Source organism: Oncorhynchus mykiss, chromosome 7 (assembly GCF_057628025.1).
Source record: "Oncorhynchus mykiss isolate SJ-2025 chromosome 7, ASM5762802v1, whole genome shotgun sequence".
NCBI classification, from domain to species: Eukaryota; Metazoa; Chordata; class Actinopteri; order Salmoniformes; family Salmonidae; genus Oncorhynchus; species Oncorhynchus mykiss.
Window position 1 is genome coordinate 47,869,655 of NC_143028.1, and position 20,867 is coordinate 47,890,521.

The window sequence follows — 20,867 nt, forward strand, 5'->3', positions numbered from 1 at the left end:
ATATGTATTTATTTTATTTAACCTTTATTTAACCAGGTAGGCAAGTTGAGAACAAGTTCTCATTTACAGCAGTTCGACACATACAACAACACACATGGACTAAAACAAACATACAGTCAATAATACAGTAGAAAAATAAGTCTATATACAATGTGAGCAAATGAGGTGAGATAAGGGAGGCAAAGGCAAAAAAAAGGCCATGGTGGCGAAGTAAATACAATATAGCAAGTAAAACACTGGAATGGTAGATTTGCAGTGGAAGAATGTGCAAGGTAGAGATAGCAATAATGGGGTGCAAAGGAGCTAAATAAATACAGTAGGGGGAGAGGTAGTTGTTTGGGCTAAATTATAGATGGGCTATGTACAGGTGCAGTAATCTGTGAGCTGCTCTGACAGCTGGTTCTTAAAGCTAGTGAGGGAGATAAGTGTTTCCAGTTTCAGAGATTTTTGTAGTTTGTTCCAGTCATTGGCAGCAGAGAACTGGAAGGAGAGGCGGCAAAAGGAAGAAATTGTTTTGGCGGTGACCAGAGAGATTTACCTGCTGCAGAGCGTGCTACAGGTGGGTGCTGCTATGGTGACCATTGAGCTGAGATAAGGGTGACTTTACCTAGCAGGGTCTTGTAGATGACCTGGAGCCAGTGGGTTTGGCGACGAGTATGAAGCGAGGGCCAGCCAACGAGAGCGTACAGGTCGCAGTGGTGGGTAGTATATTGGGCTTTGGTGACAAAACGGATGGCACTGTGATAGACTGCATCCAATTTATTGAGTAGGGTATTGGAGGCTATTTTGTAAATTACATCGCCGAAGTCAAGGATCGGTAGGATTGTCAGTTTTACAAGGGTATGTTTGGCAGCATGAGTGAAGGATGCTTTATGCGAAATAGGAAGCCAATTCTAGATTTAACTTTGGATTTGAGATGTTTGATGTGAGTCTGGAAGGAGAGTTTACAGTCTAACCAGACACCTAGGTATTTGTAGTTGTCCACATATTCTAAGTCAGAACCGTCCAGAGTAGTGATGTTGGACGGGCGGGCAGGTGCAGGCAGCGATCGGTTGAAGAGCATGCATTTAGTTTTACTTGTATTTATAAGCAATTGGAGGCCACGGAAGGAGAGTTGTATGGCATTGAAGCTTGCCTGGAGGGTTGTTAACACAGTGTCCAAAGAATGGGCAGAAATATACAGAATGGTGTAGTCTGCGTAGAGGTGGATCAGAGAATCACCAGCAGCAAGAGCGACATCATTGATGTATACAGAGAGGAGAGTCGGCCCAAGAATTGAACCCTGTGGCACCACCATAGAGACTGCCAGAGGCCCGGACAACAGGCCCTCCGATTTGACACACTGAACTCTATCAGAGAAGAGGTCAACCAGGCGAGGTAATCATTTGAGAAACCAAGGCTATCAAGTCTGCCGATGAGGATGTGGTGATTGACAGAGTCGAAAGCCTTGGCCAGGTCAATGAATACGGGTGCACAGTATTGTTTCTTAACGATGGCGGTTAAGATATCGTTTAGGACCTTGAGCGTGGCTGAGGTGCACCCATGACCCGCTCTGAAACCAGATTGCATAGCGGAGAAGGTATGGTGGGATTCGAAATGGTTGGTAATCTGTTTGTTGACTTGGCTTTCGAAGACCTTAGAAAGGCAGGGTAGGATAGATATCGGTCTGTAGCAGTTTCGGTCAAGAGTGTCCGCCCCTTTGAAGAGGGGGATGACCGCAGCTGCTTTCTAATCTTTGGGAATCTCAGACGGCACGAAGGAGAGGTTAAACAGGCTAGTAATAGGGGTTGCAACAATTTCGGCAGATAATTTTAGAAAGAAAAGGTCCAGATTATCTAGCCCAGCTGATTTGTAGGTGTCCAGATTTTGCAGCTCTTTCAGAACATCAGCTGACTGGATTTGGGAGAAGGAGAAATGGGGAAGGGTTGTGTGAGTTGCTGTGGGTTGGTGCAGTGCTGTTGACCGGTGTAGGGGTAGCCAGGTGGAAAGCATGACCAGCCGTAGAAAAATGCTTATTGAAATTCTCAATTATAGTGGATTTATCGGTGGTGACATTGTTTCCTATCCTCAGTGCAGTGGGCAGCTGGGATGAGGTGTTCTTATTCTCCATGGACTTTACAGTGTCCCAGAACTTTTTTGAGTTTGTGTTGCAGGAAGCAAATTTCTGCTTGAAATTTCTAACTGCTTGTATATATTGGTTTCTAGCTTCCCTGAAAAGTTGCATATCACGGGGGCTGTTCGATGCTAATGTAGAACGCCATAGGATGTTGTTGTGTCGGTTAAGGTCAGTCAGGTCTGGAGAGAACCAAGGGCGATATCTGTTCCTGGTTCTAAATTTCTTGAATGGGGCATGCTTATTTAAGATGGTGAGGAAGGCTTTTTCTTTTTAATAACCAGGCATCCTCTACTGACGGGATGAGATCAATATCCTTCCAGGATACCCCGGCCAGGTCGATTAGAAAGGCCTGCTCGCTGAAGTGTTTCAGGGAGCGTTTGACAGTGATGAGTGGAGGTCGTTTGACCGCTGACTCATTACAGATGCAGGCAATGAGGCAGTGATCGCTGAGATCTTGCTTGAAAACAGCAGAGGTGTATTTAGAGGGCAAGTTGGTTAGGATGATATCTATGAGGGTGCTTGTGTTTACGGCTTTGGGGTGGTACCTGGTAGGTTCATTGATAATTTGTGTGAGATTGAGGGCATCAAGCTTAGATTGTAGGATGGCTGGGGTGTTAAGCATGTTCCAGTTTAGGTCGCCTAGCAGCACAAGCTCTGATAGATGGGGGGCAATCAGTTCACATATGGTGTCCAGAGCACAGCTGACGGCAGAGGCTAGTCTATAGCAGGCAGCAACGGTGAGAGACTTGTTTTTAGAGAGGTGGATTTTTAAAAGTAGAAGTTCAAATTGTTTGAGTACAGACCTGGATAGTAGGACAGAACTCTGCAGGCTATCTTTGCAGTAGACTGCAACACCGCCCCCTTTGGCCGTTCTATCTTGTCGGAAAATGTTATAGTTAGGGATGTAAATTTCAGAATTTTTGGTGGTCTTCCTAAGCCAGGATTCAGACACGGCTAGAACATCCGGGTTGGCAGAGTGTGAAAGCAGTGAATAAAACAAACTTAGGGAGGAGGCTTCTAATGTTAACATGCATAAAACCAAGGCTATTACGGTTACAGAAGTCATCAAAAGAGAGCACCTGGGGAATAGGAGTGGAGCTAGGCACTGCAGGGCCTGGATTCGCCTCTACATCACCAGAGGAACAGAGGAGGAGTAGGATAAGGGTACGGCTAAAAACTATGAGAATTGGTCATCTAGAAAATCCGGAACAGAGAGTAAAAGGAAGTTTCTGGGGGCGATAAAATAGCTTCAAGGTATAATGTACAGACAAAGGTATGATAGGATGTGAATACAGTGGAGGTAAACCTAGGTATTGAGTGATGATGAGAGAGATATTGTCTCTAGAAACATAATTGAAACCAGGTGATGTCATCGCATGTGTGGGTGGTGGAACTGAAAGGTTGGATAAGGTATAATGAGCAGGGCTAGAGGCTGTACAGTGAAATAAGCCAATAAACACTAACCAGAACAGCAATGGACAAGGCATATTGACATTAAGGAGAGGCATGCTTAGTGGAGTGATAATAAGGGTCCAGTGAGTAGTGAGGTTGGTTGGGGTCACGGAGATTCAGACAGCTAGCCGGGCCATCGTTAGCAAGCTGGCATAGGATGGAGGTCTGTTTTTAGCCACCTTGTGCGTTTCCGTCGGTAGATTAGTGGGGTTCCGTGTGGTAGAGGGGATTAATCCGAATGGCAAAATAGATATAGTTATAGTGACCCAAGAAAAATTGTCCGATAGACCTATTCAGATAGCAGCCGATAAGACAGCTAACAATTAGCTGGCCGCAGATGGGCGTTCAGGTAACATCGCGAGGGAGGGGCCAGTTGGATAACTCCCTCGGGCAGATAACGTCGGTAGGCCAGTCGTAAAGGCCCGGTGGGGCTCCGCATCGGCAGTAAAACGGGTCTGGATAGGTGATTGTAGCCCAGAAGTGGCTGATGGAACTCTTCAGCTGTCTAGCTCCGGAATAATTGATGTTTGCTCCGGGATCAACGTTTTCCAATAGTCACACGGATAGCAGCTAGCTAGCTGCGAGATCCAGGAGTAAATGTCCAGAGCTTGCGGTTGAAATCCGGGGATATGGAGAGAAAATTAGGTCCGATATGTTCTGGTCTGAGTCGCGTTGTACAAAACTGGCGATAGCTTTTCGAGCTAAAGGATAGCTGATGACCACAAACCGTGTTTAGCTGAATACGAACGTTAGCCAGTAAACTGGCTAACTTCTGGCTAGCTTCTGGTTAGCTTCTGACTAGCTTCTGGTTAGCTTCTGGCTAGCTTCTGGCTAGCTTCTGGTTAGCTTCTGGCTAGCTTCAGGCTAGCTTTTGGTTAGCTTCTGGCTAGCTTCTATTGTGGATTTCAGATTTGAGGTAAATAATACCTTTTTTTTAATTGGTGAGGCGGGTTGCAGGAGATTGTTTTGAAGTTGAGTTTTTAGAAAATAAAATATCTAAAAGATATGCGAAGAAAGATGTAAATATATATATATACATACACGGGACACGACAAGACGAGGACAAAGGACGCCTGACTGCTATGCCATCTTGGTATACATGTGGTTATATAATAACATACTGTATTCAGTTGGTCTTTGTAGTGAAATATAATGAATAGCCTTAGCCTAGTGAGTCTCTGGGCCCTTCTACAGGATTCACACACAGGTGTGAGTCGTAGCTCTGTTTTATGATGCCTTCAGGGCAATCTGGTTTGTCTCTATGCAGCATTTAATTGTTGTACATGCAGAGAGTGAATTCCATTAACAGGTTCCGCAAGCAAATGGATTGTCACTAATCATTTTTATCCCCCCAGGAGTACACCCCATTTCAAACTCTATATTAAGCTCCCAGTTTACAATATCATGGAAGACCACCTTGAGTTGCTGTGTTCAGTGGTTTGGGAAATCCAATATTTTATTCTAAGTCATTCCAATCCAAAATCATATGACAAACTTCAGTGTTATGAACCTCAACATAATTTGCTTTAAGATGTTAGTTGCGCCTCAAGTGTTGTGCCTGTGTCTGTGCAAAATGATAGGTAATCCCTCAATTTTAGTTCCGCAATACAGAGACCTACAGAGGTTAATTCAGTGTTGTGAAGATCAAGTTAAACATAACAAGGTGGGCGAGAAGCAGGAAGTAACAGCAGCCCATCTATTTATTTTCTTCTCGATTCAGTCTCGTCTGAGGCGTGCAGTAATGCTGCTCTGTTTACCCTAGATTGTAGAGACAGCATCTTGCTGGCTGCAGCCCTCCCTGCTGAATACACTGCCTCGTCAGACAGATACGCTCCTGCCAACCCCAGCCTCAGCCCCAGACGTGACTCATTCACACAAACTCATAGAAGAACATGCTCAGGCCTCTGGCTAAGGTGGCGGGCACCAATCTGAGTCAAAATTTTGTGCCACCATTTTTAATTTGACCTTAAGAACCCCACCGAGATCCACAGGGCTGTGCCTATGTTTTCAGCATGCATTGGGGTGACATTCTGGCATAAACTCTGCAGTGTCTTATTATGTGTGATTCATTGGAGGGTAACCGTCTGTAACCATACATAAACATGAACTAAAATGATCACAGAAATATATCTCCTTCTCCCGCTTTATGCACTTCATGCACAGTGCTTATTGTACTTTATGGCTCGGTGGGGCCCAATGCGTTCCATTTGCAGCAGCCTTTGAGGCTCCTGCTGGTCACAGGCTGATAACATGTGAGAAGATTGGAATCAGACAGACTCTGACACCATCTTTCAGGCTGCAGGACAGACACAATGTTCTCACACTGAGTCAACAATAGAGTTGTGTTATTACATCAGATGTGATGAACATTGTGTGTCTTGTGGCCTAGTCTGATCAGGCTGGACAAAACAGAGTAATAACACAGGTTGGAGGCACAGGGACAGGAGTGTACAGATATAGGATCTTCATTGGACCAATATTTTTACAGCAAAATGATCCTGCAGCAACAGGATTTTAACAGGTTTAGGCCTTGATGTTGCTTGATCGATGGTTAGGCTATTAGCTGGTCAAAGGTAGGCTACATGAAAAGTACAATACTGTTAATATAACGGGTGTTAGTGTGGGTTTTCAGTGAATTTATGTAAATCGCGAAACTCCTCTGCATATTTTAGCAACAAGGACAAACAAAAGAGTGATCAAATGAACATCTGTATGTGATCTGGTCATATCAAACCTGCACTGCCTCCAGAGAATTGCTCAACATCAATGTTCCCCACTTCTAGGTTTTAGGGTGGAATATCAGGGGCGTTGACAAAAACTTTACAAAGCCATATACCCATAAAGATATCTTCATTCCTTCTAGAGCTTGTCAATGCATTCTGTTCGGTATATTGTCATGTGCCACACTTCTAGGTTAGTCACAATGGGACACTGCAAAAATGTCTCGCACTCAAAATGGCACTCATTTAATCATTGGCTAAATCACAAAGCCTGATGGGATACCTTTGTCATGGGGTCTGCCACAAATCCATGTGGATGAGTCATGGGGGGAGGGGAGAATTGTACACGTCACACATGAATGAACTGGGAGGGCGCCAGCCCCAACAGAACTTGACTTCCAAATGAATAAATGAAAGCAATTAGTAGATCTGTTTACAATGATGCGGAGACAGAAGTAGGTCATACGTGGGGGAGATGGGGGGGGAGAGCGAGCCAGAGCCGGAGGCTGACACTGGTACCTACAGTGATGGGAAGAGGAATTAGGACATGAAAATGCCGTCTTTGTTAACGATGACTTTTAAACGAATGTCAGATTTAATCACATGGGACCTGTGGGGTTTATGGTAAAATAAATGTTTTGTGATCACTCCTCCGTGTCTTATTTGTGTTCTCATTGGAGGGCCAGGCCCGGGGCTATGGATTCTGCTTTTATTGGTCTTCTTACAAACCCACATTCAGCTCTAAAATGGCTATAATGACATATGGATGTTCATTTAAACCACTCAATACTGTGATTATTGGATAGGCATACAAGCAGTGAATTCTACCATTTAGTGACCATATCCCTCTTCAAATAAATTCAAGCTATTAATAATTGTATTTGATAGCATAGTTTGTTGGATTGTTTGTTATACATAATATCATTTATATATCAATTGTGTTGTTCAGTGAACAATTCTCAAATTGCTAGCTTTAGAGACCAAGCATTAAGAATGATGGCAGGGTAGCAGAGGACGTTTATGGGGAACCATAAAACAGCACTCTATCAATCTAGAATGGTATACTCATTAAAAAAAAACACAGGGTGGTGAACCAAGGTTGTGGAAAGGAATCTCTTCAAGCATATTGCCAAAACACAATCAGTGACCCCTTGACAATGCATGGCATTATGCACAGCGATAAAATAGACATTTCTGCAACACTGCAGAATTCTGGGTCCGCATGGAAATATAGAGCATCCCAATATTGCCATAGTCAGATTCATTCATAAATTAACTTCCCTGGGCTCTGTCTTCCATACCTTTCACTGTAGATCTCTACTGGCTCATTGTGACTTGAAAGAGGCTTTTGAATCAGGGAGTGCTCATGTTGTATGTACTGTATGATGACAATCAAAGGGGAAAGTCAAAGTGACCTGTGCAGCCCAAGTGCAATACCAGGTCTTCTATAATTCAGCATTCAGGGAAAGACAGAGACGCACTATGTTCTGCTGTAGCCAGAGCACGTCTGTACGCTGCTACGGCAGGGAAGAGTAAAGCTACTAGTGCACTGTTGGAATAACAGCTGATGGGAATGTGGAATAAGGCCAGTGAAATACAAGCTCTCTTCTCCAGTGTGATTGGGACAGGGACAAGGAACAACTATAGTTCTGTTTGGAAGTGTTCCCTCAGCTAGATACTCAGACAGTTTTGTGCTGGTACAATATGACAGTCCGTTTCTGCCATGAGTTCATTTTTTGGTATTGCTTACGACATCCTGCAGTTATTGTAACTGCCCCTGTAGATCAGGTATGACTGTATAGTTCGCTATACTGTGTAAGGTTTGTTGGCGTCAATCATTCAGGATAGAAAAGTGAAAGCAGTGCAGATGTTGCTCTCTCAACTGATAGACAGTAGACTTCCATATACAAAGTAGGCTCCCGGGTACAGAGTACAGCATATGAGGAGGAAATAACATACACAATAGAACGAAACACATGAAGCACATATTCACACATGCACACACACCCTTATATGGACATGCACACAAAGCCAATAATAACTGATTCAGACCAAAGCTGTATGTTTCCTCAATTTCCCTCAACTATCCCATATGGCTGTGTAGGGAGGAGGATGCCAATGATGGAGGTAGCTGGCACGAATAATTACGATCAAAGATTTACAGAGCATCTGCTACCTTCACTGCTGACAAAAATCGCTGGAAGCCCAGAGAGAAACACAGCAAACAGGGAAGAGGAGGAGAGACAATTCATGCTGTCTGCTATTCACAACTTCCTCTCTGGAGTCTCCGGTGCACCGGCAGCACCCATTCCAGATTTAATCCTAAGTGTAAATAAGGCCAAGGAGGTGGCTCACACACAGAGCTATGCAAATACAAGCATCAGCCTAGCTTCTTCCCATGGTCTGGAGGGCCGGCCTGCCCCTACCTTGAAACGCTGCACTAATGCATGAGTCAAGGGCACGGTACAGGGAATAAAAGCATAGAGACGGACTTTGCTGCACAAATCATGTTCCCCTATACAGTATGCAGCATTGCTTCCTCCTCACATGACATGTCTGACACTGTCAAGTTCCCTCCTAGAGTCCTGTATATCTCTTTATCTCTGCTCTTATCTCTTAGTTCTCAACCCTGCTCATCTATTCAATGTCCTGTCATTGGTCTCGTTCTCTCACTAATTCATCAGTGTGTCTCACTTAATATCTAAAAGGCTCACCCATTTACACTGGCACAATGCCATCACAAAGTGCCAGAGATTACAAATCAACATGGAAGTAGCCTGTAGGAGATCATCCAATACAATAGCACTGTGACAGCAGCATTTACATTGACAATAGTGATAACAATCTGTAGGCATTGTGCCATATTGCAAGATAGCAATCCCTGCATGCAGTGTACTGCCAAAGGAACCATATGGCAGGTGAGCTCCCTGTTTCCCTCCACCTGTATCTCTCCTCCCACACTCTCCACTACTTTGAATATAAATGTACAGTCGTTTTACCTCAATGTTGGCTCAGGCTCTAAATAAACAGGTGCTTGAGGGGGGACTGATGAGGTAAGAGAAGAGGGAGCACAACAGCTACAGGAAATGTTTGTTCATTTGGGGGATTTTATTTATCTTTCTTACTCTCATACTCTATCTCCCTGCCTTTCTTTGTGACGCTCCCTCTTTCACATATGCTCTTCTCCTCAGGCTGTAGCATCTAAGAAGTTGTGTTTAATCAGTGTCTCCGTGGGCAACGGGGGAGTTTCCAGCTCTGGGTAGTGAGCTGCTGTGCAGTCACACACCGTGTAATTGTCTTACATACACTAATTTGCCTGACTTACTACTGCAACTAGAGTACATGGCATTGCCGCTGACCCACATTGCTCCTGATGATGTTTTGAGGAACACCTATGTGAGAATGCTGTTCATTGACTACAGCTCAGCGTTCAACACCATAGTACCATCAAAGCTCATCACCAAGCTAAGGATCCTGGGACTAAACACCTCCCTCTGTAACTGGATCCTGGACTTCCTGACAGGCCGCCCCCAGGTGGTGAGGGTAGGTAGCAACACATCTGCCACGCTGATCCTCAACACTGGAGCTCCCTAGGGGTCCCCTCCTGCTCAGTCCACTCCTGTACTCTCTGTTCACCCACGACTGCATGGCCAGGCACGACTCCAACACCATCATTAAGTTTGCTGATGACACAACAGTGGTAGGCCTGATCACAGACAACGACGAGACAGCCTATAGGGAGGAGGTCAGAGACAACCTATCCCTCAACATAACCAAGACTAAGGAGATGATTGTGGACTACAGGAAAAGGAGCACCGGGCACGTCCCCATTCTCATCGACGGGGCTGTAGTGGGGCAGGTTGAGAGCTTCAAATTCCTTGGTGTCCACATCAACAACAAACTAGATTGGTCCAAACACACCAAGACAGTCGTGAAGAGGGCACGGCAAAGCCTATTCACCCTCAGGAAAATAAAAAGATTTGCCATGGGTCCTGAGATCGTCAAAAGGTTCTACAGCTGCAACATCGAGAGCATCCTGACCGGTTGCATCACTGCCTGGTACGGCAATTGCTCGGCCTCCGACCGCAAGGCACTGCAGGGGGTAGTGCGTATGGCCCAGTACATCACTGGGGCAAAGCTGCCTGCCATCCAGGACCTCAACACCAGAGGAAGGCCCTAAAAATTGTCAAAGACCCCAGCCACCCCAGTCATAGACTGTTCTCTCTACTACCGCATGGCAAGCGGTACCGGAGTGCCAAGTCTAGGACCAAAATGCTTCTCATCAGTTTTTTCCCCCAAGCCATAAGACTCCTGAACAGGTAACTATTTGCATTGTGTGCCTTCCCCCAACCCCTCTTTTACGCTGCTGCTACTCTCTGTTTATCTTATATGCATGGTCACTTTAACTATACAGTCACCTACATTTACCTATATACATTTACCTACACCACACACACACACACACACATACACACCTTTTTTTCACACCATTGATTATAGTCTGTAAATAAGCATTTCACTGTAAGGTGTATTCGGCGCACGTGAAAAAAAAACTTTGATTTGATTTGATCACACAACAACCATAGTTATATAGTGTCAACATTTGATCAGGCTACCACGCCACGCTAAATATATATCATGTGTGAGTGAACTGTATTCTTTTATCTATAATCTTTGTTTAAATCAATAATCCTTTCCAAAGGGGGATCATGACACCTCGGTAAAGAACACACAAGGCAGTGCTGCAACATTCAATCTAAAGATATGAAGGGAACTCATGACTGATGAAAGGCAATGAAAATGAGAGTCCATGACAGATGTTACATATTATCTAATCAGTAGATTACAGAAAGTCTCATTAAATCAATACATTACAGAAAGTCTCATTTAATCGATACATTACAGAAAGTTGTGCTGCAACAAAATAGCACTCTGTTTGCCATTGGCACTTGCAAATAAATATATAGAGAAATACAGTAATGGAAGCAATTCTGAGTCACCTCCAAAGGAAAATGCAATATCATTATATTACAGTGTAGCAATAAAAAATGAACAAAAATAAAGACCCATTTAAATTCTAAATTTAGCAAGCAACTGATAAAGTAGCGGCCTGGCATTAGTGAGCAAACAGAGAGAGGCCAATCTCCCTCTCTGTGAGAAGCTTTATAGCTCTGGTGGGACCATCTGAATAAATCCAGTCCAACTGGCCAGTGAGATAAGCAGGAACACAGAGAGCCCTGGGTCCATCTGGTTTGCTTGACTGGGAGAGTTTAAAAGGCACCAAATCCAATACCTCTCCCAAATACACACACAGAACAAAGATGAGATGAGCTTGGTTAACATCATTGTGGAAGTTTGCACTGCAGCTGCATCTACTCTGGCTGTTTAGGCTCCAACTCTTCTCCGCTTTGCACTTTGTCTCCATCAACTCAATAGATTCTAACCTCACTCCTGTGCCAAGGCTGGCTATGTGTACCGAAGTTCCAGTAAACTACATACAACTACAGATAATGGCCAAACAACTCTCAACAGGATTAGATAACTCTCTCCACAGCTGGTTTGGTGGTACCTGATGCATTTATCTCTATGAGGATGCACATTTTGATGTATGCCCATTGAGGATGATGATGATGATGATGAGGATTTTATTTATTTTTATTTAACCTTTATTTAACTAGGCAAGTCAGTTAAGAACAAATTCATATTTACAATGACGTCTCATTGAAGGATATTTAGGTTGTGTGTGCTGCTGCTGCCTAAACCCAGAATCCCTGACAGTTGGCAATCAAGTAAAGTGCCTGCCTCAAAAACCCATTTCCCACAGAGGTCTAATCTTGGTGTTCTCATGATCATACCAGATGATACCTCTATAGAGAAATATGTCCATGATTGTGCAGTACCACTAAAGAGCGACTCCATAGAGAATGTATCAGAATCTGAGATATTCCAGATAGATACTTTATTTCCATATAAATAAGTCATGAAGCATATGCGTGCTGCATGCGTTATGTGCCCATCAGCTGCTCACTGTCTGGGAAAACGAGATGATATCACAGTAGACTATAACTCAATTCAACATTACTTCTACGGAATTGTTACAATTGGAATAGCCTACACCCTGAAATAATATACCGGTATGTAAATAAATTTCGAACAATAAGAATGTACCGGTAGCTCATTTATTTTGGACGCGCGCTTGTCATTTCAATGCGCCCTGGTCGCGTAAAGTATCCCAACTTTGCAATTTCGTCCTCATGGGTTGCAATTATCAATCTTAGTATGGTACTCACCTTGAGCAGTAGAAAGTCTCAGTCATGATGTGTCTAGTGTGTTGAATGAATAAAGGATCTGCTGGATTCAGTGTCCTTCCTTTGGGGTTGGAAAATGTCCCACAATGGCACAGTCAGCGGTGATGCGCGCAATGTCCATATACTGAGAAAAAAACGTTCAGGATGCGACAATTTTGATTCTCATGTATCACGCTGAAACAGTTCTCTCATTTGATCAATGGATATTTAGCCTACGTGTTTTCTAAACTCGCAACCCCAATTACACATTTCAAAAGACTCTTCACGTTTCCATTCGGTGTTTGAATGCCGGTGGTAGGCTTCAAGACAGGACTCTCGTCAGTTTACTTTCATCTCACGTACAGTGTGTGCGGATTAAACCAAACCTCCCTCGCGTCATCCTTTCACTAGGGCTCAGTGCAATATTTTTTCGTAGACTGAGCGTTGGCTTCATCGACAAGTCTGTCCACATGACCGAGTCATCTGATGCTCTCACATTCACATACTGTGCTCAGTTGTATTGCGTGTTTTACTTCATGCGTATAGTGACAAAAGCTAAAAAGACTTCAATTACAGTATCATCCAATACATTTCATATTTCGTTGTTCCTTGTTCTCAAGTGTGTCTATCGAGGATAAACTGGAGGGGAGGGGTGTGTGAATTATTTTAATGTCAGAGCCAGTTCGAATATATACATGTTTTTACTGCATTCTCTATATGACGATGTAAATGTCACATTTCCCTTTAAAACACTGACATCTGTAGGTTCATTGCTGCAACCACACTTGTTCAATGAACTCTTTCGCCTTGCTTCTAATCAGACTAATAGAGAGCATCCAGAATATCTCTTTTGAAAGTGTACATAAACTACCCTCAGAGGCAATTTTGTGAATAAGATAACATTTCTTGTGGAGATATTCTGCTATAGACACAGCCTGGGAGAGGACATAACCAAACAATATTAACCAAATAGAGAATAAGGTCACATTTTGAGGTAAAATCAACCATGGTTTAATTAACAAACAGGCAGTGGGTGCCATTGTATACACTTCAAAGTCAAACCCAGAGTGTCTTGACCAGAGAACTGCTTACATTGCTGAAAAGCTCAGAATGCCTTTCGGACAGTTTTCCTTGAGGCAGTAGCAGAGACTGTCAGTCGGCCAGCTGTCTGGCCCTCATTACCCAGCGGTTGACGATAGAGATGTCAGGCCCTCCTGGTGATGCTGAGCGGCCCCTAGGTGTTGAGCGGCCCCTAAGTGCTGAGCGGCCCCTAGGTGGCCAGTGGGCAGGCTGGGCTCCCCCACAGCAGTACAGATGGCAGGTACTCCCCCACTGGCCCACTCCAGGTGAACTAGCCAAGAGCCCCAATTACACAGAGAAAAACAGACAGACAGAGCACTCTAAAAACACAAAGGTTTCAGAACAGGAAGGAGTTGAACATATAACGAGTTATTCAGTACAAAGCTGGTTGGCAGAGTAACAAGAGAGTGAATGTAGGGAATAGAGAGAATAATAATAATCAAATTCAACCGCATCAATTGTGTACTGTCTGCCTATTTAAAATAACGTGAATATGAGCTGGACAGGACTGGTACGTGAGTTATTTTAGTCATTGTGTCTGAATATTCCATTGTTGTATTAAAAAAACATCATGGTGATGTGAGAGGTCTTTGAATTCAAAGGGGAAAAACATGGACAACAAGAAGTACATCTTGCATTTTCATCATGGTTTGTAATTCAGTTGCCCAGCAAAGTGATCATGTTGGTCATTAATACTGTTATTATGTGTCCGCCATACAAAGCATTGTTCAGATGTCTTTTCTTATGAACCCATTCACGTATAGTGCCAGAATTGAACAGCTAGATGCAATCTACTGCATGGAAATATATTATCATAAAAGAGAAAAGCGAAGGGGGTACAATGGAATTGTATTGAACTGACTGGCTGCTCAATCAAGCTGTCATAACAGATGGATAATAACAAGACAAACCTGAGCTGTTAAAATGAGCAAGACTAAGAGGACTGCTAAACCAACACACTGAAGTAGTTTCATACTTTGTTCACTTCACATCCATCATTTTAGGATTATAACAAGACATTTGTAAAAATGATACTTGAATCTTGGAAAACTGGAAAACAGCTGGAAAACAATGATCTATGGTCACTCAAACGTGCTGAGACTTACTTGAAAAGTAATCTACTTTAATAAACTTGATAACCTAATGAAATGCATGTACCAAGCAGGAAGCTGTGCTGTACTGCCATGTTTGAAAATATTTGTACTGCGGTCATTGTGAAGGCAATTACAGGTAACTGCCAAAATAAAGGAAACACCAAGAAAGTGTCTTAATAGGGCATGGGCCACCACGAGCCACCAGAACGGCTTCAATGTACCTTGGCATAGATTCTACAAGTGTCTGGAACATTATTGGAGGGATGCGAAACCATTCTTCTATGGGAAATTACGTCCCTTGGGGTTTTGTTGATGGTGGTGGAAAATGCTGTTTAGGGCATCACTCCAGAATATCCCGTAAGTGTTCAATTTGGTTGAGATCTGGCGACTGAGACACACACACACACTTTTAAACCGCCTATGCTACTTTGAGACCTCTCTTTCAAAGTCACTGAGATATCTTCCTGTAGCCAAAATAATGGGCAACTGTCATAAGCATGATGAGATGATAATTGCTTAATTAACTCAGGAACCACACCTCTGTGGAAGAATCTGCTTTCAATATACTTTGTATCGCTCATTTAAGTGTTTTCTTAATTTTGGCAGTTACCTGTACCTTAAGGGGACACAGCGTTTTACTGTTGGCTGCCTAGTAAATGTGCACTGTGTTTTTATTTGTTTGCATGTCACGTTCGTCGATAGAAGGATCGGACCAAGGCGCAGCATGAGTAGAGTTCCACATTATATTTAATAGTGAAACTTACAACAAAAATAACAACGAAAATAACAAATGTGCAGTATTGCATTGCTCAAGGCAACTATACAAAAACAAGATCCCACAAACAACAGGTGGGAAAAGGCTGCCAAGATATGATCCCCAATCAGAGACAACGATAGACAGCTGCCTCTGATTGGGAATCATACCAGGCCAACATAGAAAACGAAAAACTAGAATGCCCACCCTAATCACACCCTGACCTAACCAAATAGAGAAATAAAAAGGCTCTCTAAGGTCAAGGCGTGACATTGCATTATTTACACCTACATATGACATTTAAATATTCATGAAGCTGCCTTATGGACACAAAGAGCTTACCACATCAGAGAGAACCAGAACTATGGTAATAATGCACTGTATCCAGCGTATACATACATATGTCTAAACCTTTTTTTACAACAGGTGGGTCTAATCCTGAATGCTGATTGGTTAAAAGCGCATTCCTGCCAGTGTCTATTCCACAAGTTACCACCAGCTAAATCTATGACGTTACAATGCCTATATACTCTGTTCCATCTGACTGCACAATCCACTGTCTCATCAGCCCAGCGAGGCATGTTATAAACTTGATCTCCACTATAAAAAGCATCTAGACATTATCTCACATTTCTTTTAGACTAACATTTAGTTTTCAACAGCAGAGATTTATATAAACTTTGCTGTCTGTCTCTCCAACATTTGCAACATTGTTTCGATATTCAAATTCGATCTCCAGCTGTTCCATAGTAATGAACATGTCGGGTGTCGGGACGAGACAGAAAGGCAGGCAACCTTTCTCATCCAGTCGAAATCATGAATCAGCTGGCATAATGTTTATGGATATATGGATAAAAAAGTATGAATAAATTCATCAAAATAAAGTTTTTAATTAAAATATGTCAATCATTATTTGAATGGTTGGTAACCCGTTATATAAAATTGATAATGCCCTGAAAGCCGGTGTTTAGAGGATACATTTGCACGGTTTGCCGGCCCGAGACAAACCCGTGCCAATATATCCTCCAAACATGGCTTATCGGGCATTATCACGTAAATAATGACTACTAAGAAAACTGCAGCTTGAGAATAAGATATTCTCAAGATTATTGACACTTTGTGGGAAACATACTGTACCTGCAGTAATAAGGTATTTTAGGATCCAGCATCTAATCCATCTATCTACATGTTACTACCCTCATGTCACGGATTCCCCCGGTACTGCTGCTCATTCCATTCACCAGCTCCAGAGGTCTACGTCTCCGCCCTTCTAGGCATCAATGAATTGGATCATTACCACCAACTCCGGACTGTCTTGTCTCATTATGCACACCTGGTTCCCATTCCCCCTAGTATGTGTATATATATGTGCCCTCTGTTCCCCATTGTCCTTGTTGATTATTGTTCCATGTCTGTTGGTCTTGTGAGTATCTGTACGGATTTCGTGTTAACGTGTTAGTGTGCACTTGTTATTACAGGTCTCGCCCGTGTAGTTATTAGAGGTTTACACCTCGCGCTTTGTTTGGGTTACAGCCCTGTGTTATAAATATACTTGTTTGTTTTGGGATTCATCCCCGTCATGTTCATGATGTACTCTATTTTGGGTAGAGAAATTCCACAGCGGACTGCGGAAGGAGGTACAGATGGAGTTAACCTGCTGGGATGACAACCTGTCACTCGACCAGCTCATCAGCATGGCGATCCGGTTGGACAACCTCCTGCGGTCCAGACGAAGACTTGCGCGGAATCCAGAGCCCATGGCTAGACCTGCTACGTGGCCAGAGCCGATGGAGGTGGGTTCTGCATGTTTGCCCGAGGCAGCGTGTAGGAGAAGGAGGAATCTGGGCCTCTGCTCCTACGGTGGAGAAAATTGTAATTACTCCCCGACCTGCCCTCTATTCACTAATAGGCGAGGAGGTGGCAAGCCAGGGAATTCCCCTGTTCCAACCCAGGGGAGGTGTCTTGCGGTGTCTGTCAACATCACTATGGTGGAAAGTCCGGACGACGCCCCTCAAGTGGATTTACCAGAGGAACACCAGGATCTGCAACAAGTTTTCTCTAAGACCCAGGCTAAATGCCTGCCTCCTCATCGCCCCTGGGACTGTGCCATTGACCTGCTGTCTGACGCAGCCCTCCCGAGAGGACAAGTCTACCCCCTCTCCTATGTGGAGACCGAGGCCATGGAGATCTACGTACAGTAGAGCCTTCAGCAGGGTTTTATCAGCCACCTCTATGTCACTAGGCTCCTCAGGCTTATTTTTTGTTAAGAAGAAAGATGGGGCACTGCACTCCTGCATTGACTATCGAAAACTGAATAAAGCCACTGTTGAGTTCAGCTATCCTTTACCCCTCATCCCAACCATCATCTAATGTTCCTTCAGTCCTCCAATCCTTTATCAACGAAGTGTTCCGGGACATGCTGGGATGGGCCTTGTGGTTTATATGACAACATTCTGCTGACCACACCCAGCATGTCTCGTTGGCCAGGTCTGTGCTGGGAAGACTGTTGGAGCGTTGTCTACATTTGAAGTCGGAAGTTTCATACTTAAACAAATACATTTAAATTCATTTTTTCACTTTTCCTGACAGTCAGGATCACCACCTTTTTTTAAGAATGTGAAATGTCAGAATAATAGTAGAGAGAATTATTTATTTCAGGTTTTATTTCTTTCATCACATTCCCAGTGGGTCAGAAGCTTACATACACACAATTAGTATTTGGTAGCATTGCCTTTAAATTGTTTCACTTGGGTCAAAAGTTTTGGGTAGCCTTCAAGAAGCTTCCCACAATAAGTTGGGGGAATTTTGGCCCATTCCACCTGACAGAGCTGGTGTAACTGAGTCAGGTTTGTAGGCCTCCTTGCTCGCACAAGCTTTTTCAGTTCTGCCCACACATTTTCTATGGGATTGAAGCCAGGGCTTTGTGATGGCCACTCCAATACCTTGACTTTGTTGTCCTTAAGCCCTTTTGCCACAACTTTGGAAGTATGCTTGGGGTCATTGTCCTTTTGGAAGACCCATTTGCGACCAAGCTTTAACTTCCTGACTGATGTCTTGAGATGTTGCTTCAATATATCCACATAATTTTCCTACCTCATGATGCCATCTATTTTGTGAAGTGCACCAGTCCCTCCTGCAGCAAAGCACACCCACAACATGATGCTGCCACCCCCGTGCTTCACGGTTGGGATGGTGTTCTTCAGCTTGCAAACATCCCCCTTTTCCTCCGAACATAACGATGGTCACTATGGCCAAACAGTTCTATTTTGGTTTCATCAGACCAGAGGACATTTCTCCAAAAAAGTATGATCTTTGTCCCCACGTGCAGTTGCTAACCGTAGTCTAGTTTTTAATGTCGGTTTTGGATCAGTGGCTTCTTCCTTGCTGAATGGCCTTTCAGTTTATGTCGATATAGGACTCGTTTTACTGTGGATATAGATAATTTTGTGGGCAGGTTCCTGAGCTGTTACTGTCAGGACCAGTCGGGGGAATGTTGGCGGGTTATCTACCTTTGGCTGAGTACGTGCAGAATTCCCTTCGCCACTTCTCCACTAACCTCACTCCTTTCCAGTGTGTGTTGGGGAATCAGCCGGCCCTGGCACCTTGGCATCTGAGTCAGACCGAGGCCCCTGCGGTGGATGAGTGGTTTCGGCTAGCTGAGGAGATCTGGAACGCTGCGCACACTCATCTACAGCGGACTGTGCGTCAGCACAAGGAGCAGGCTGACCGAGACCACAGTGAGGCGCCTGTTTTCTCTCCAGGCAACTGGGTCTGGCTCTTCCCCCGGAACCTGCCTCTCCATCTGCCCTGCCGGAAGCTGAGCCTGCGGTTTGTGGGGCCGTTTAAAGTCCTGAGGAGGGTTTATGAGGTAATGTACCGTTTGCAACTCCCTGCTGATTACCGCATTAACCCGACTTTTCATGTGTCTCTCCTCAGGCCAGCGGTGCCTGGTCCGTTTAAAGTCCTGAGGAGGGTTTATGAGGTAATGTACCGTTTGCAACTCCCTGCTGATTACCGCATTAACCCGACTTTTCATGTGTCTCTCCTCAGGCCAGCGGTGCCTGGTCCCCTCACTGAGGCTGGACGTCGAGGGAGGTCCAGCTTACTCGGTCCATGAAGTCCTGGATTCGAGGCGTCGGGTCAGACCGAGGAGGGGTACTCCCCAAAGGAGCGGTGCTGGGTTCCTGCTGTGGACATTCTGGACACTTCGCTGACCAGGGATTTTCACCATTGGTGCCCTGACCGACACGCACCACGTCCCCGTGGTCGTCCCCGAGGCCTGTGTCGTCCCACTGCACCAGCGTCGGGGGGGGTAGGTACTGTCACGGATTCCCACGGTACTGCCGCTCATTCCGTTCACCAGCTCCAGAGGTCTACGTCACCGGCCTTCTAGGCGTCACTGAACTGGATTATTACCACCAACTCCGGACTGTCTTGTCTCATTATGCACACCTGGTTCCCATTCCCCCTAGTATGTGTATATATGTGCCCTCTGTTCCCCATTGTCCTTGTGGATTATTGTTCCATGTCCATTGGTCTTGTGAGTATCTGTGCTCTGTTGTATCGGCTTTCGTGTTACCGTGTTAGTGTGCACTTGTTATTACGGGTCTCGTCCCATGTATTGTTATTACGGGTCCCGTCCTGGGTACTTATTAGAGGTTTGCACCTCGCGCTTGGTTTGGGTTACAGCCCTGTGTTATATTTATATATATATATATATATATATACACAAGTGTTTGTTTTGGGCTTCATGTTCATGACGTCCTCGATTTTGGGTAGAGAATGAAAACAACTATTTCTTATTCCTGCTCCTGTCTCCTATCATTATATAACACGACACCCCATTGGCTCCAGAGGGGAAATAGAAAGAGAACCAATGATCTGTGAATGTGATATTCAAACAGCCTTCTCTACCGTCACTTGTGCATTTTCAACAGCAGAAATGTAGCTGATATTTTGTGCCTAGCAAAGGAGTAAATACAGATCTGGAGGAAGGTAATGAAACAGCAGATGCATTCATTCTGTTGAAAGTGTTTCTGAATGGCTGGAGTACTGGCATCAATGTTCTCCTGCCTTCATAATCCATGTATGTTACATAAACGTTCATCATTTCAGTAAATGTTGGGCAAAGCTGGCAATAAGCTAAGGTTGACTTTATACTTTAGAATACTTCTCCAGACAATTTCCCCTCGCTTCAACCTGTCTTCTATCCTTTCATCACTATTTTATCAGATGTTTCCTTTCCCCTCCTCTCATCTGGAATAGGCTCATGATGCTGATGAGTCCTCCTGTGATCTGCTACCTGGGTCTGGAGGTCATTCCCTGGTGAACAGGTGGACTAGAACAGAGCAGCCAAGTCAGCAC

At 44.2% G+C, this 20,867-nt stretch overlaps 1 protein-coding gene across 1 annotated transcript in view; it reads right to left on the minus strand.

The window, feature by feature from the left end:
- The window catches only part of LOC110527988 (plexin-A2), a 55,920-nt gene extending 42,743 nt beyond the window's left edge, over nt 1–13,177 (minus strand). Inside the window, exon 1 of the mRNA XM_021609704.3 lies at nt 12,579–13,177. The gene's annotated coding sequence lies outside the window, so the exon portion shown is untranslated. The remainder of the gene's footprint in view (nt 1–12,578) is intronic.
- Between the last annotated feature and the right edge of the window lie 7,690 nt (nt 13,178–20,867).